This window comes from Dendrobates tinctorius, unplaced genomic scaffold (assembly GCF_039654945.1).
Source record: "Dendrobates tinctorius isolate UK_male_01 unplaced genomic scaffold, ASM3965494v1 ptg000483l, whole genome shotgun sequence".
Taxonomy (NCBI): domain Eukaryota; kingdom Metazoa; phylum Chordata; class Amphibia; order Anura; family Dendrobatidae; genus Dendrobates; species Dendrobates tinctorius.
In genome coordinates, this window is record NW_027362144.1 from 809,927 (window position 1) to 823,772 (window position 13,846).

At 50.8% G+C, this 13,846-nt stretch overlaps 1 long non-coding RNA gene across 1 annotated transcript in view; it reads left to right on the forward strand.

Moving 5' to 3' along the window:
- Positions 1 to 483: 483 nt before the first annotated feature.
- LOC141077954 (uncharacterized) overlaps positions 484 to 13,846 on the forward strand; it is a 70,502-nt gene continuing 57,139 nt past the window's right edge. The window contains exon 1 of the long non-coding RNA XR_012227628.1: positions 484 to 705. This is a non-coding gene — a long non-coding RNA (uncharacterized lncRNA). The remainder of the gene's footprint in view (positions 706 to 13,846) is intronic.

Sequence of the window (13,846 nt, forward strand, 5' to 3'; positions counted from 1 at the left end):
CAATGTCTGCAAGATATGTTTTCTGTTGCAATGTGCTAACAAACCCTCCATTTTCTTTGAGAAGCTGCCTGCCAGTGTCTCAGTTACATTGCACACTACAGCAGCTTCCCTTCCCCCGAGTGCCATAAACCAATTTCCTGTCACCCCATTTGGCTTCTCATGTGCCTCGGCTGAAAGAGAAGAAAAAAAGTGCGGGAAAAACTTTTGTTTGAAACGAATAAAACTATGAGAGCCTATACCATAAGAACCAAATACCCTAGAGATATGAAAATCATATTTTTGTAACCTAAGCGGTCCCAGCTTCGAGACCGCGTATGTTTCGAAGTTCTACCCTGTCCAGAACATGAAATAGGATTTGCGCCCAAATGGACGGTCATATCGCATAGATGTTTGATGTTTTCTTGATGGGCTCATTACGCTGGGAAACATGATACCACTGATGAGTCCATACCAGCTTCTCCCATAAAGTTATAGCTAATCTAAGTTTTGTAGCCAAAACATAACTTGGATAAGAGAGGTGGGATCAACCCAGAATGCACCTCTCTGTGATGTCACATAGGAAAGTCTATAAGGCATTTCCTGGGCAAACCAGCTCAGAACAGCTGCAGAGTCCGTGCTGACAAGAACTCAGATGAGCGGAGAAGTGCAGCTCCGCCTCCACCCACCTTAAAGCCACATGGTCTGCCTAAGGAACAATATGGAACTGTGAGTGTAATCTCTTTGTTTTCTCCACTTTTATTTTATACCTGTACTGTACATATTTTATGTCTCAATTTTATAGCAACTTTTATCTGTAATCACTGTCCTCTTTCGGAAAATAAATGAAATTATTTAGATCTGTCTCCATGCTCTAAGAATCGAACTATACGCCTTTGTTAGATAATCGCTACTAATTCAAGGGGTTTGCCACGGACCCTCTTAATTTAACACTGTGAATTAAGTAACCGTGACTGGTGGCAGCGCGTTGTGCACGGCTATTGCGGCTTGCTGGCAGTCTAGAAGGGTCTTATATTGCTGAATAAGGGTCTGCGGCCACAGCATTGATAATTCCCTTACTGCAGAAGCCTAATTGCCGGTTCACAACAGGCAGCCCGTCCGGCGACTAATTATCCTAGGTGCAGTTCCCTGACTGACCTGAGGGTAAGGGGGGCGCCGTAGAGCTGCGAGTTCCAAAGTGGAACTGAGAAAGTGGGATATACATAAATCCCCGCAGTACTTGGAAGATTGATAGCAGTGGTGGGGCATCCAAATTAAACTCCCCCTGCGGCAAATTGTAGAGCGAGATTAGCTTGCTGGATATTTTTGTCACATGGTGCCGGTGGTGGGATAACTAAGATAAGCCCCAACGGTGCCTGTGATAGCCGTGTGCCGGCATTGTGTCACGTCCCTCCGTCCGCTGATACACCCGTGTCAGTGGTGGGATTGTGACATAGTGGTGACACAGGGTCCGCTGTCCGTCGCGTTTTGGTGGCAGCGGGACCCCCGTTAGTGTCGCCCGTAAGTAGACGAACGGCGGTGGGCAGTTCGTCACATAGTGGTGTATTAGTACATGTGTTGTATTCATGCCTTGGTTGTGCTGACATGTCCAGGTGTAGTTATGCTCTGGCTGTGTGTACATGTAGTGGTTTATTAGTACATGCGTTCTAATCATTCCTCGCTTGTGCTGACATGTCCTGGTGTAGTAGTGCTCTGGCTATAGTCTTGCTCTGGCTGTGTGTACATGTTGTGGTGTATTAGTACATGCGTTGTAGTCATGGCTTGATTGTGCTGACATGTCCTGGTGTAGTAGTGCTCTGGTTGTAGTCTTGCTCTGGCTGTGTGTACATGTAGTGGTGTATTAGTATACGCGTTGTAGTCATGCCTTGGTTGTGCTGACATGTCCTGGTGTAGTAGTGCTCTGGTAGTAGTCTTGCTCTGGCTGTGTGTACATGTAGTGGTATATTAGTACACGAGTTGTAGTCATACCTTGGTTGTGCTGACATGTCCTGGTGTAGTAGTGCTCTGTTTGTAGTCTTGCTCTGGCTGTGTGTACATTTAGTGGTGTATTAGTACACGAGTTGTAGTCATACCTTGGTTGTGCTGACATGTCCTGGTGTAGTAGTGCTCTGGTAGTAGTCATGCTCTGGCTGTGTGTACATGTAGTGGTGTATTAGTATACGCGTTGTAGTCATGCCTTGGTTGTGCTGACATGTCCTGGTGTAGTGGTGCTCTGGCTGTAGTCATGCTCTAGCTGTGTGTACATGTAGTGGTGTATTAGTATACGCGTTGTAGTCATGGCTTGATTGTGCTGACACGTCCTGGTGTAGTAGTGCTCTGTTTGTAGTCATGCTCTGGCTGTGTGTACATGTAGTGGTGTATTAGTATACGCGTTGTAGTCATGGCTTGATTGTGCTGACATGTCCTGGTGTAGTAGTGCTCTGGTAGTAGTCATGCTCTAGCTGTGTGTACATGTAGTGGTGTATTAGTACACGCGTTGTGGTCATGGCTTGATTGTGCTGACACGTCCTGGTGTAGTAGTGCTCTGGTTGTAGTCATGCTCTAGCTGTGTGTACATGTGGTGTATTAGTACACGCGTTGTAGTCATGCCTTGGTTGTGCTGACACATCCTGGTGTAGTGGTGCTCTGGCTGTAGTCATGCTCTGGCTGTGTGTACATGTAGTGGTGTATTAGTACACGCGTTGTAGTCATGCCTTGGTTGTGCTGACATGTCCTGGTGTAGTAGTGCTCTGGCTGTAGTTATGCTCTGGCTGTGTGTACATGTAGTGGTGTATTAGTATACGAGTTGTAGTCATGCCTTGGTTGTGCTGACATGTCCTGGTGTAGTGGTGCTCTGGCTGTAGTCATGCTCTGGCTGTGTGTACATGTAGTGGTGTATTAGTACACACGTTGTAGTCATGCCTTGGTTGTGCCGACATGGTGTAGTGGTGCTCTGGCTGTGTCGACATGTCTTGATGTCTGACTGGCATCTTACATGGGTGTCATGGTGCTGGAGAGTCGATTCTTCTTACCTTTCCTGCTATTCGGTATGATGAGTGAGTTCTGGTGTAGACGGGTTTTATATAGGATGAGTTGCTGTGGAGGGGGCAGATGAGGGCGGCTGAGAGATAAGAAGGTGACTAGAAGTGTGAAAGAAAGAGGAACACTATATTTATCATGATGGAGGAAGGTTTAGGCCATAGTATCTGACCACAGATTCTCCTGATAACATGGAGACTTTACTCACTAGAAATCCCCCAATGACTGTGGATGGAAGGTGAAGAGCATCCACCTCCGCGGCGCGCCACATTGCCATCTGGAGCCTCGCCATGCTCCTCCACCAAGCCGAATCTCTTTCTGAAGTAAGGAAATGCAGCAAAGGTCTTCTCCTGCTTCTTCACCTCTTGTTTTAAAGCTGTTTTTGTCTATTTTAGGGAGGTTATTTCCCGATTTTTAATCATATTGACACAAGCTTAAAACTGTAATCACTTTGCCGGTTGCCCTAAAGAATCTAAGTGTCTCAGTAATGAGTAAGGGTCCCATTTCACATAGCGATGCACCAACGATCCCGACAATGATACGACCTGGTAAGGATCGCTAGTAAGATGTCAAACAGACAGATCTACTCACCGACGCTGCAACGATCTGGCGATCCTTATAACGACCTCGGCGGTCGTTGGGACCTTGTCACACAGCAGCAATTCTGAACGATTCCAGCCTGCGTCTCCGAGTTCTCCATCGCCAACGAGAGAGTACACTGTGTGTAAAGAGTAAGTGGTAGATTGTGCCTGTGACCGGTGTACGGTCTGTGGGTAGAGAGTACACTGTGTGTAAAGAGTAAGTGGTAGATTGTGCCTGTGACCGATGTATGGCCTGCAACAAGAGAGTGCACTGTGTGTAAAGAGTAAGAGGAAGATTGTGCCTGTGTCCGGTGTACGGTCTGTGGGCAGAGAGTACACTGTGTGTAAAGAGTAAGAGGAAGATTGTGCCTGTGTCCGGTGTACGGCCTGCAACAAGAGAGTACACTGTGTGTAAAGAGTAAGAGGTAGATCGTGCCTGTGACCGGTGTACAGCCTGTGGGTAGAGAGTGCACTGTGTGTAAAGAGTAAGTGGTAGATTGTGCCTGTGACCGGTGTACGGTCTGTGGGTAGAGAGTACACTGTGTGTAAAGAGTAAGTGGTAGATTGTGCCTGTGACCGGTGTACGGCCTGTGGGTAGAGAGTACACTGTGTGTAAAGAGTAAGTGGTAGATTGTGCCTGTGACCGATGTATGGCCTGCAACAAGAGAGTACACTGTGTGTAAAGAGTAAGAGGAAGATTGTGCCTGTGTCCGGTGTACGGCCTGTGGGCAGAGAGTACACTGTGTGTAAAGAGTAAGTGGTAGATTGTGCCTGTGACCGGTGTACGGCCTGTGGGTAGAGAGTACACTGTGTGTAAAGAGTAAGTGGTAGATTGTGCCTGTGACCGGTGTACGGCCTGTGGGTGGAGAGTACACTGTGTGTAAAGAGTAAGTGGTAGATTGTGCCTGTGACCGATGTATGGCCTGTGGGCAGAGAGTACACTGTGTGTAAAGAGTAAGAGGTAGATTGTGCCTGTGACCGGTGTACGGCCTGTGGGCAGAAAGTACACTGTGTGTAAAGAGTAAGTGGTAGATTGTGCCTGTGTCCGGTGTACGGCCTGTGGGCAGAGAGTACACTGTGTGTAAAGAGTAAGTGGTAGATTGTGCCTGTGACCGGTGTACGGCCTGTGGGTAGAGAGTACACTGTGTGTAAAGAGTAAGTGGTAGATTGTGCCTGTGTCCGGTGTACGGCCTGTGGGTAGAGAGTACACTGTGTGTAAAGAGTAAGTGGTAGATTGTGCCTGTGACTGGTGTACAGCCTGTGGGTAGAGAGTACACTGTGTGTAAAGAGTAAGAGGTAGATTGTGCCTGTGACCGGTGTACGGCCTGTGGGCAGAAAGTACACTGTGTGTAAAGAGTAAGTGGTAGATTGTGCCTGTGTCCGGTGTACGGTCTGTGGGCAGAGAGTACACTGTGTGTAAAGAGTAAGTGGTAGATTGTGCCTGTGACCGGTGTACAGCCTGTGGGTAGAGAGTACACTGTGTGTAAAGAGTAAGTGGTAGATTGTGCCTGTGTCCGGTGTACGGCCTGTGGGCAGAGAGTACACTGTGTGTAAAGAGTAAGTGGTAGATTGTGCCTGTGTCCGGTGTACGGCCTGTGGGTAGAGAGTACACTGTGTGTAAAGAGTAAGTGGTAGATTGTGCCTGTGACCGGTGTACGGCCTGTGGGCAGAGAGTACACTGTGTGTAAAGAGTAAGTGGTAGATTGTGCCTGTGTCCGGTGTACGGCCTGTGGGTAGAGAGTACACTGTGTGTAAAGAGTAAGTGGTAGATTGTGCCTGTGTCCGGTGTACGGCCTGTGGGCAGAGAGTACACTGTGTGTAAAGAGTAAGTGGTAGATTGTGCCTGTGACCGGTGTACAGCCTGTGGGCAGAGAGTACACTGTGTGTAAAGAGTAAGTGGTAGATTGTGCCTGTGACCGGTGTACAGCCTGTGGGCAGAGAGTACACTGTGTGTAAAGAGTAAGTGGTAGATTGTGCCTGTGACCGGTGTACGGCCTGTGGGTAGAGAGTACACTGTGTGTAAAGAGTAAGTGGTAGATTGTGCCTGTGACCGGTGTAGAGCCTGTGGGCAGAGAGTACACTGTGTGTAAAGAGTAAGTGGTAGATTGTGCCTGTGACCGGTGTAGAGCCTGTGGGCAGAGAGTACACTGTGTGTAAAGAGTAAGTGGTAGATTGTGCCTGTGACCAGTGTACGGCCTGCAACAAGAGAGTACACTGTGTGTAAAGAGTAAGTGGCAGATTGTGCCTGTGACCGGTGTACGGCCTGTGGGTAGAGAGTACACTGTGTGTAAAGAGTAAGTGGTAGATTGTGCCTGTGTCCGGTGTACGGCCTGTGGGCAGAGAGTACACTGTGTGTAAAGAGTAAGTGGTAGATTGTGCCTGTGTCCGGTGTACGGCCTGTGGGTAGAGAGTACACTGTGTGTAAAGAGTAAGTGGTAGATTGTGCCTGTGACCGGTGTACGGCCTGTGGGTAGAGAGTAAACTGTGTGTAAAGAGTAAGTGGCAGATTGTGCCTGTGACCGGTGTACGGCCTGTGGGCAAAGAGTACACTGTGGGTAAAGAGTAAGTGGCAGATTGTGCCTGTGACCGGTGTACGGCCTGTGGGTAGAGAGTAAACTGTGTGTAAAGAGTAAGTGGTAGATTGTGCCTGTGTCCGGTGTATGGCCTGTGGGCAAAGAGTACACTGTGGGTAAAGAGTAAGTGGCAGATTGTGCCTGTGACCGGTGTACGGCCTGTGGGCAAAGAGTACACTTTGTGTAAAGAGTAAGTGGTAGATTGTGCCTGTGTCCGGTGTACGGCCTGTGGGTAGAGAGTACACTTTGTGTAAAGAGTAAGTGGTAGATTGTGCCTGTGTCCGGTGTACGGCCTGTGGGTAGAGAGTGCACTGTGTGTAAAGAGTAAGTGGTAGATTGTGCCTGTGTCCGGTGTACGGCCTGTGGGTAGAGAGTACACTGTGTGTAAAGAGTAAGTGGCAGATTGTGCCTGTGACCGGTGTACGGCCTGTGGGCAAAGAATACACTGTGGGTAAAGAGTAAGTGGCAGATTGTGCCTGTGACCGGTGTACGGCCTGTGGGTAGAGAGTACACTGTGTGTAAAGAGTAAGTGGTAGATTGTGCCTGTGTCCGGTGTACGGCCTGTGGGTAGAGAGTACACTGTGTGTAAAGAGTAAGTGGCAGATTGTGCCTGTGACCAGTGTACGACCTGTGGGTAGAGAGTATTCTTTGTGTAAAGCGTTAGAGGTAGAATGTGTGTGGCGCCCCTGAGGCTCAGTCGCCACAGAGTTACTGTACCTTCTCCTAAGGTGTGGTGCCCCACCATCCAGGTAAGTTGGAGGCCCCTGACCACGCTCCAACACTCGCACCCCACACACTAGAGTAGTTCAGCAAAACCACATTGGTGGGTGGAGTTCAGAATATATATATATGAGCGGGATGGTTTAGGATTACAGGTCAGTCTGACAGGAGGTCAGTGAGAGAGGAAGCAACTCGGAGAGGAGTGGGGATCCCTGGAAGAAGGATGGAGGAAGGAGTGGTGTAGCTGCCTCAGTGATCTGAGCCTGCTGGCACGAGAAAGGAAAGAAGGAGAAAGACTTTGAACTGAAGCCTGAGCTTCCATAGGAGAGAAAGACAAGTACGGAATGTAGGAGTGAAAGGGAACACAGAGGACGTGGGTTAGAGGAAGAACCCTACCTAGAAGTTCTAAGCGCAAGGCCGGGGCCCGGTCCCCCAGGTTGTATGGACACTAATGGTTCTGCAGCAGACACCGGTGGAGTAGTGGGCTGTAAATGCACTACTCCCATCTAAGACTTGAGGGCACAGCAGCAACACGGATAGAGAGCCGGGACTTAGGAGTAGAGAGTCCCCGAAGCAGGCTACAGCTGCCTGCCGTGCAAGTAGAGTTCTTGGGAACATCTGTCAGGAGGAACTCCAGTGTAACTCAGTACTAGGAGATCTTCACACGCTATAGAGGAGAAGTTCAGGAAAGGCACATAAGTTGGCGGAGTGTTGGAAGGGAGCATTCCATCTTGCCTGGAGGTTGACTGAGTCCCTGACCCGGAGGACATGGCACAGAAGCGGGCACTACAGACTGAGTAAAGCTTTGAAACTACATGCCCTGGTGTCCTCCATTCCTTCCTGCGTCCATCCCCCTGGCACTGCTGCATCCCCTGCGCCAAACATTACACCATCTAAGTGTCTCCACATCTACACTGCCCTGGGACAACAGCCCAGAGAGTACACTTTGTGTTAAGAGTAAGTGGTAGATTGTGCCTGTGTCCGGTGTACGGCCTGTGGGCAGAGAGTACACTGTGTGGAAAGAGTAAGAGGTAGAATGTGCCTGTGACCAGTGTATGGCAGAGAGAACGCTGTGTGAATAGAGTAAGTGGTAGATTGTGCTTGTGACCGGTGTGGGCAGAGAGTACACTTTGTGTAAAGAGTACAACCAGAACTCCCAGGAGTGGACCTACCAGGTGGGTCAGAAGGTGTGGGTGCTGGTCCTCGCACCAACGGATAAGCTTCAGGCAGCCTGGGAAGGCCCGTATGTCGTCCACCAACAGGTCAACCCAGTCAACTACATGGTCACGCTTGACCATGCTCGGAGTAGGCGCAAGGCCTTTCACGTCAACATGATGAAGGCTCATCACGAACGTGAACCCTGCATCCTACCAGTCTGCAACCTGCCCCAGGATGGGGAGGAAGACCCCCTCCTGGACACGCTGGCCCAAGCCAAGGCCGGTGGGTCCATTGAGGACATGGAGGCAAGTGCCTCACTATTCGAATCCCAGCGGTCGCAGTTGTTGGCCACACTGGAACTCTTCCGAGCCGTGTTCTCCAACCAACCCGGATGGACGAAGTTAGCGGTACATGAGGTGGACACTGGGAATCATGCCCCTGTCACAGGATCCTTCTCCGATATCACACAATCAACAGAGCGAGGGAAGTATGAACAATCCCAAGACCTTTATTATAGGCAAAATTAGAAGGTCCATAAACAATCCACCACACAGAGGATACAATAGTCCAGAACATGAATGCAGTTCAGTAACAGGATAAAATGTCCAGGGAGATGAGAGTCCAATAATCCAGCAGCCAGAGTAGAAAAAGTCTTACGTGTTACAGAACCACTCAGCACCCAGAATATGTTGTGCAGTTATATGTATGTATAATAGGTTCCATGTGAGATGCATGTCCCTAATGCATCAGCCCACAGGCTGTGCCCCTGGGCAGAGGGGGCATGATACTCTCATTTTGTCCGCCATCCCCCCACCTTTGTAATTTCCACAGTAAACATTGGCAGGCTCCGGCCACCTGCGACTTTTGTAATGCATGTCTGGCCTGCCGCTTTTCTATTGGCCTGTCCTCTGTATCTGTGTGATATATTCTGTGTCCTGTGAGTAAAGTGTTGTCAGACTGGAAATACGTGGAGAAGCAGTGATCTTTTATATGCGCCCATGTAACCAAGGAATTCCAGCTAGCATCCTTCATTCAGACTCCAGCCAACGCAGAGCGGACCTCCGAAAACACGGACTGGTACTGAAAGAGGTACCCCAGCTTGGTAGACCCCGTTACACTGGTGGCAGCGGTGGGATATGATACCCCTTCTACAGGAGGAAAGGAATGAATGGAAAACAACTACCAGAAGTTAAAGAGGACTACATTAAAAGACCGGTGGAAGCCCGAGGGTTGATCGCCAGCAACAAAGCAAAAGCGGATTTGATAGCAGCCATCATGGAACACGACAGTGCAGCACCCTCCAATGTGAACTTGGAGGAGACCGAATTCCAGAGGGAGGTAAAGAACAGATTGGCGTTCTATGGCCCAAACCCTGCGGTAGAGATCATACGAGAGGTGATGGCTGATGTGCGTACTGATCTGAAGGAAAAGATCGCCGAGCGGACCAGGATAGAGCTAGCCAAGATGGAGATGGCAGAGCGGACCAAAGTGGAGCTGGCCAAGATGGAGATGGCAGAGCGGAGAGAGGAGAATCAGCAAGCAGGGGGAGCTCTGGCCTTCGACCAGGTACCTTCAACAGTAAGCCACAAAAAGATCCAGTACAATGCCTTCCGACAGTTGGGGGAGGCAGAGGAAGACATTGATGGCATTCTGCAGGACTTTGAGCGGCAGTGTGCCCTTCATCAAGTGAAGCCGGAGGAACGGGTTCAGATCCTGGCCAGCAAGCTGACAGGCCGGGCAGCGGACGCCTATCGCACGGTACCTGATGAGGACTGTATGGACTATGAGCGGATCAAAGAAGTGATCTTGGCCCAGTATGCGCTGACACCAGAGGCATACCGCCAAAAGTTCCGCGGACTTATAAATCGCGTAACCGATACCCACGCTGAATGGGCCTGTAAATTACGGCGGTCACTGCTACAGTGGGTACAAGGGAGCCAAGCAACCACTAAGGAGGACGTCCTCCAGCTCTTCTTGTTAGAATGATTCTTTAATGGACTAACCCCCGAGACACAGGAATGGCTTCGGGACAGGCGGCCAACGACTCTTGAGGAAGCCGCTCGTCTGGCCGATGAACATCATGATGCCAGGAGGTCGCAGTTGTCCTGTTCAAAGATGGTCACTAGGGGCCCGCCCATGGACCTGGAGGGCCCCAAACCACCGAAGATTGTAGGGGGACCAGCTAGAAACCCGGCCTACCACAGTCCCCCTGGGGCGCAATGCCACACCTGCCGTCAGTTGGGCCACCTGCAAAGACAATGTCCCAACCGCACTCAGCATACCCAGTGGCCAAAGGCGGGAACAGCTACCTTCAGCCGGGCTGCTGTACACTACTAACAAGGCGAAGCTGACCCAGCATTGGGGGCTACGACTAACCAAGGGGTGTAAGAGATGGAGGAAATGCTGCATGAAGTAGACCCCATGAAGGCAGCCTGGGTAGATAATCGACAATAGCATCGACAGGCCGTGTGGGATAATGGGAAACGTATGCAGGGACTAAGAGATTCCGGAGCAACTTTCACCCTTGAGAAGCCTCATCTCGTCCGGGACCAAGAGAAGACAGACCGGACAGTGGCAATCCGTGTAGCAGGGGGAGCCATACATCGACTGCCCACTGCCAGGATTCACCTGAACTGGGGAGTCGGGGATGGCCTTGCTGAGGTCGGCTTGATGGAGGATTTGCCTGCAGACGTCTTGCTGGGAAATGACTTGGGGCCCATGTTGTCTGCATTCTCGGTGGCCCCTCTGGCTGAGACATATCCTGCGACCACCCAGAGACAAGCTCAAGCTGCGGAGGCGGAATCACACTCAGAGGAGGCCCAGGTAAGACATCCCAGCCCTGCACGTATTCCCATAGCCAGACACATTTCTTGGGCCACCCCAGATGAATTTAAGAGGGAGTTACTTGAGGATCCTTCATTAGAGGGATATCGTGGGAAGGCACAGGAGGGGAGAGGGGTACTGGAAGGGGAATAGTTTGTATGGAAGCAGGGACTCCTCTACCGGATCACAGAGCAGCACCACACAGGGACGAGCCCCACTATAAAACGACAGCTGGTAGTTCCCAAGTATAGGCAGGAGCTACTGCGAATCTCTCATGACATACCCTTAGCTGTATCAATACAAAAAGGGTGGGGGAACAAGAGGCGTAATAGTGCCCTATCACTAGTGACACTACGATGTGAGTGGTGTAATGCAGTTCCACTCACCTATTCCAGTTGTGTGACCCACAACTGGCTTGAAGACATAACACAGTATCAGCTGCTGCAGGACCTCCACCGACCACTCCAAAGTGGAAAAACTGCCAGAGAATATGGGAAGCAAGATGTGCCACAGTCCGCGCTGCTGAATCCACAAAATCACCTGGGATGAAAGATGTAGTAACAAAGTACATGTTTATTCCTTCCTACGCGTTTCGGCGCCCTTCCTGGCACCTTCCTCAGGGATATCCCTGAGGAAGGTGCCAGGAAGGGCGCCGAAACGCGTAGGAAGGAAGAAGTACTTTGTTACTACATCTTGCATCCCAGATGATTTTGTGGATTCAGCAGCGCGGACTGTGGCACATCTTGCTTCCCATATTCTCTGGCATACCCTTAGCTGGGCACTTCGGCGTCAGTCGCACCAGGCATCGTCTGACACAAAACTTCTTTGGGCCGGGGGGGGTAACCTATGATGTTCGTCAGTACTACCAGACCTGTGACAGTTGCCAGCGCATTGGCAAGAGGGGGGAATCGATGCAAGGCCAAATTACGCCCCATTGTGGAGGAACCATTTAGCCGAGTAGCGGTCGATCTGATAGGGCCGTTACCCAAACCCAGTCCGTCAGGGAAAAAGTATATATTGACAGTGGTAGATTATGCCACACGGTATCCAGAGGCGGTTGCGTTACCTAACATACTGGCAGAGACGGTGGCGGCCACCCTGCTCCAGGTGTTCTCACGGGTTGGATTTCCCCGGGAGATTATCTCGGACCAGGGTACCCAGTTTACAGCAGAGGTGACCAACCAACTGTGGAAGCTGTGCGGCGTAAAGTCCATTAGAAGCGTCCCGTACCACCCGCAAACCAATGGGTTGTGTGAACGCTTTAACAGGACATTAAAACAGCTCATTGGGACTGTAACCAGGACCTACAGGGACTAGGAGAAATTCTTGCCATACCTCCTGTTTGCCTATTGGGAGGTGCCCCAAGAATCCATGGGGTTCTCCCCATTCGAGCTGGTATACGGGAGACGGTTAAGGGGACCCCTAGACTTAGTGCTGGAACACTGGGAAGGGGAGGGCCTCATAGAAGGGGTACCTATTGTACCCTATGTGCTGGAATTCCGGGACTGCCTGCAGGAGCTGTCTCAGGCTGTACGTGAGAACATGCAGGCGACCCAGCGGCGCCAGCGCATATGGTACGATCGGAGGGCCAGAGAGCGCACCTTGGAAATAGGACAGAAGGTCCTGGTGTTAGAGCCCACTAAGCAGAATAAGTTTCAAGCTGCATGACAGGGGCCCTACCAGGTAGTGGGGAAACTAGCCGACACAACCTATAATGTCGCCGATTGTGACGACCCCAGGGTTATCCGCATGTTCCATGTGAATATGCTGAAGCCCTACCAAGAGTGCCCTGAAGAGGTAGTGGCTATCTGTGCACCTGAAGCAGAGGATTTAGCCGGACTTCCCTTGCCGGATGTCTTAGGGGAAAGGACTCCGTCTAAAACATGGGACCAGGTACACTTGGGTGAAGACCTAGGCCCCCGGGAGAGACAGCAAGCGGAGGAGTTGTTGAGGCAGCGACAGAGGATGTTTTCGGGGAGACCAGGGTACACCCGCCTGGCACAACACAAGGTTGAGACCCAGGATCAGACCCCCCTGCGACAAAACCCCTTCCGTGTCCCTGAGTCTGTACGAGAGGGGATGCGACAAGAGATACAAGGGATGCTGCGTTTAGGGGTCATTGAAGAGTCAGATAGTCCCTGGGCATCCCCCGTAGTGTTAGTGCCCAAGAAGGATGGGACTACATGGTTTTGTGTAGACTATCGTAGGCTCAATGAGAAAACAGTGACGGAAGCATACCCCATGCCACGTGTGGATGAGTTGTTAGACCGGCTGGCGGGGGCAAAGTATTTGACCACCATCGATCTATGCAAAGGCTACTGGCAGATTCCCCTTAGTCCTGACGCTATTCCCAAGTCGGCATTTGTCACCCCGTTCGACTTATTCCAGTTTCGAGTTATGCCATTTGGGATGAAGAATGCCCAGGCGACCTTCCAAAGGCTGGCTGACCGGCTTCTGGATGGTCTCCAGGACTATGCTTGTGCCTACCTGGACGACGTTGCCATCTACAGTGCGACATGGGAAGAGCATCTAAATCACCTAGAGATAGTATTGGACAGGATCCACCAGGCCGGAATCACCCTGAACCCAAACAAGTGTCACGTGGGCAAAGCAGAGGTTCAGTATTTAGGGCATTGGGTGGGAAGTGGGAAACAGCGATCAGAACCAGCCAAGATTGAGGCCATAGCCTAATGGCCCATCCCACGCACTAAAACCCAGGTCATGGCGTTTCTAGGGACAGCAGGGTATTACAGGAAATTTGTTCCCAATTACAGCAGCATAGCCAAGCCCCTCACTGATCTGACCCGTAAGAACCAACCCCGCCAGGTAACCTGGACCTCAGAGTGTGAGGATGCCTTCCGCCAACTAAAGGACGCCCTCACCAATACCCCTGTATTGGCCGCATCCGATCCAACTAAACGTTTCCTTGTTCACACAGACGCTTCTATGTTTGGATTGGGGGCAGTACTAAGCCAA